Source organism: Talpa occidentalis, unplaced genomic scaffold (assembly GCF_014898055.3).
Source record: "Talpa occidentalis isolate TD23 unplaced genomic scaffold, MPIMG_talOcc4v2.1 talOcc4.12, whole genome shotgun sequence".
NCBI classification, from domain to species: domain Eukaryota; kingdom Metazoa; phylum Chordata; class Mammalia; order Eulipotyphla; family Talpidae; genus Talpa; species Talpa occidentalis.
The window spans coordinates 85,065,651-85,069,955 of NW_023601212.1; positions in this window are offsets into that span (position 1 = coordinate 85,065,651).

Consider the following 4,305-nt stretch of genomic DNA (forward strand, 5'->3'; position numbering starts at 1 on the left):
CCCCGGTGGCGCAGCGGTTGAGCGCTGGGTTGTGAAGCTGCCCGCAGCCTTTGCAGCGCTGGTTCGATCCCCGGCCACTGGGCGAGGGTCCCACATGGCGCGCAGACCTCTCCTGCCGCCCGCTGCTCCCCTCAGCGGTGTACTTCGGTCCTTCTGTCTGTTCTGCTCCCCGCTCTGGCTCTGGTGAATTCTCTCACCCTCCCGCGCTTCTGACTGTACCCAGTGCTTGTATAAATAAATAAATCTTTAAAAAAAAGCTTCCTAGCCTGTGTTTCCCTGCCTTCTGCTAACCTGTCCCCTCTTCCCAAAGTTGCTAGGTAGAGTTAAAGGCTCATGCTTTCTCCAGAAAAACGACCCCTCTCTTAACCAGTTACAGAAAGGAAGTAATATGTTATTAACATGTTAATAGAAAGGAAAGGCTGGGTTGGCTTATCGAACTTGTTTTTGACCAATCACCTAATTCTTTTAGTGCCTTTGTTTGCCATCCCCCAGAAGCCTTGGACCTTCCAGAAATCAGGATTCGGAATAGCCTTGTCCCCAGAGTCCCTTGGAATGTCTACCGTGCCTGGCTTAGCCCAGTGAAAGCAAAGTCTCTTCTAAAGGAGATTCTTGGATCCTCAATCCTTGAAATAAGAGAATGGGCAAAGATCGTTTCTCAGGCCCCTTGCAGCTCAGAGTTTCAATGATCTAGTCAAGTTTCCAAAAACACTAGCTGTGTTTCAACAACAGAGCAGTAGCTCTAGAATCCAGCTGTTTTGCTTTCTAGGTGGTTGTCATGGAGAGTGAGTACATGGGTCTAAATAAATCCATTCAGAGTGCCCCCCCCAAGTAATCCCCATTCTTCTTTCAGTCCACTTCATTTCTCCCTCTTTTTTTTTTTTTAAGATTTATTTATGCATACAAGAGCTGGGGTACAGGCCAGAGATGGGGGGGAAGGGGTGAGAGAGGATTCACCAGAGACAGAGTGGGGAACAGAGCAGGCAGACTGACTGAAACACACTGCTGAGGGGAGCAGCTGGAGAGAAAGGAGAGGTCTACTTCGCAGCCATGTGGGTTTCTCTCTGGCCAGCTGGAGATCGAACTGGTGCTGCAGAGGCTGCAGATTGCTTCATAGTATGGTGCTTAACCCCTTACACTACCAGGGATGTCCCCTTCTTTTTATTTTATATCCAATAAGCCTCCTCCCTAAACCAGACTAAACATCTCTCTGCTTACCTGAGTCCTGGCCCCTATTCTGATTCCCATCTGTTGCTGACCTAAAGACTTTTCATTTCTTAATTGCTTTGTTTTCTGGATTATCTCTACCCTTTCTTCGCTTGATTGTAACTTGGGGCAAGGAACATAAATAAATCACAGCTATAGATTTCAGGGACTTTGCTATTGGATGAAAGAGACATAAACAAGTGACAATGAACAGTGATGGAGATGTGTACAAAGGGCTAGATCGTGGATTCTGGACCATTGTGTTGGGAAGGAGAGAAATGGAGAGATTTCAAAGGAGTCACAGGAGACCTTGATGTAGGGCTTAAAGGTAGTGTTCAAGTTTTTTGGGCGAAGAGTTAGGGAAGGGCATTGTAGACAGAGGGAACAGCTTATGCAAAGGCATGACAGACTCAGCAAGGTTTACAGTTTGTGTGCAGCCAGTCACTTACAGTCATAGACATGGACGTCATAGCTGTTGTATCTTCTATTCTTGTGCCTTACTCCATTAAAAGCTAATAAAGATGATGAAAGATATTTGCCACTTAAAAATCATCAGCCACTATTTTGTGCTAAGGCTATGAGTCAGCCCTTATATTAAACTTAAGGTGTACCTGGATATCCTTTCACTGTGTATCAAATTTGTCCAAAAAAAAGACTGTCTTCTAAAGCCATCTGGAACAAACAGAGGGGAAATGTCACACAATTCCACCAAGACAGATATAAAATTTGGTGAGTCCCTTCAAGTATCTTCTTTGCAATGACTTTACAAGCAATTTGACCCTGCTTCCTATATAGGATCTGGCAGCTGATTTTATTTCCCCCAGATGTATCACTTTCCTGAGTCAGTGTTATTTGGCATTTGAAACATTTTTCCAGTGGGGGGGTGGGGGGTGGGGGGGTGGGGGGGTGGGGGGGAACCCTCTTTGGAAGTGACTGTGGCAGTTCTTAACTTATTTTTGAATCCTAAACTTCTTTAAGAATCTGATGGAAACAGTGAACCCTGGCCCCAGAAAATTCACATGTGTAAATACACATCACGGTTTGCAACCTATTTCAATAAATTCCCATACCCCCTAGATTGAGAACTCCTAATCTGAAGGAAATGATCCAGCAAATAACAATGGAGATATACCACACATGTTTGGAGCCAGCAAAGTAATAGTCCATTTTGAAGGCAACACATTGCTAAAGAGAGGGCAGTTATGGCCCACACTGACCCACACACTGTTCTAGCTCCACCACATTCCTAGCAGGTGCCCAAGCAAGTCTCACTTTGCTCATTGGTAAAATGGAGATAATAATGCCTCTTACCCAAATCTAAAATTAAATCATGGGGCCTCCCCGGTGGCGCAGCGGTTGAGCGCTGGGTTGCGAGGCTGCCCGCAGCCTCTGCAGCGCCGGTTCGATTCCCAGCTGCTCCCCGGCCACCAGAGGAGGGTCCCACATGGCGCGCAGACCTTTCCTGCCGCCCGCTGCTCCCTTCAGCAGTGTACTTCGGTCCTTCTGCCTGCTCTGCTCCCCACTCTAGCTCTGGTGAATCCTCTCACCCTCCCGCGCTTCTGACTGTACCCAATGCTTGTATAAATAAATAAATAAATCTTTAAAATAAATAAATAAATAAAGCTACCTTTAAAAAAATTAAATTAAATTAAATCATGGAGTTAATGTAAATATTTTATTTACATAAAATTGTGGATTTGAGTTAAATCATAGATGTGGGTTTAGCTATCTAATGCAGCAGGCACCCCATAAATGGTAGTGCATGCCCTTTTCCAGGACATGCAAAATGTGAAAGCTTGTTTTTGCCCCCAAACCTACTAGCGCTATTACCATAAGGAAATCTGTTTGGGCGGTTGTGCAGATCTCTGGTGGGAGTGGGTAGCTGTGACAAATGCCTGTGGGAACACATTTCTATAACTGAGTTGGTACACCTGAGGCCAGTGGCTAGAGCAGACTAGCCCTTTAAGGTTTTTTCTATATATAAGGTGCAGGCTTTTGCTTTTTACCTGAACATCAAGTTGTTGTTGTTTTTAGTTAGATGTACAAAATTGTGATTATTAGCATGTTTATTTTTTTATGCCCAGAAACTTTTAAAATCTTCCTCTAAACTACAATGTAAGCTTAATATTACCAATATGCAAAACTTACTGATTATCATTGGTAAGTTTTATTACTTGTTTGTTTTATTGCAATTCTTTTTTTTTTAAAGATTTTATTCATTTATACAAGAACTGGGGTATAGGCCAGAGGCTCGAGAGGCTGAGAGAATTCACCAGAGACAAAGCGGGGAGCAGAACAAGCAGACGAGCAGACGACCGAAGGCACTACTGAGGGGCGCAACAGGGGATGAGACAGGAGAGGTCTGCCGCGCCATGTGGGTATCTCCCTGGCCGGCTGGGAATCGTGGCCGCAATGCAGAGGCGAACAGCCCCACAGCACTGTGCTCAACCCGCTGCGCCAATGGGGAGGCCCCTATTGCAATTCTGATTAACTGTAGATTCACATGGAATTGTAAGAAATAATACCAAGAGATCTTATATACTTTGCTTGGTGTAGCTTGTGAAACTATAATATATCACAACTAGGAGATTGACATTGATGCAATCCAATGATATTCAGATTTTCCCAATTTTGCTGACCTTGATGGATGTGTATATTTATTATTTCAGGTCACCACCACCACAGTCAAGTCCTGACAATTCCAACACCACAGGGAATCCCTCTTATATCACCCCTAACACCTAGTCATCACTAATCCATGTCCTGCATTTATCCTGTTATATAAATGGAATCATACAGAATGCTACCTTTGGGGAATTCATCTAAGTAATTACATGTCTCAATAGCTCCTTTTTTAACTTCTGATTTTTTTTATTATGTTTTCTATGGGAGTAACATTGGTTTACAACACTGTATGTGATTTTGGGGTATAAACCCTTCCTCTTAAGATCTATGTTACCACACCACACCACACCCACCACCAATATTTCCTTCCTTTCTATTGGCTGAATAGTACACTTCACATTATGTATTACAGTTTAATCATTCACCGTTTAAAGGCCACCTGGGCTAACTCCAGTTTGTAGTTATTACAAATAAACT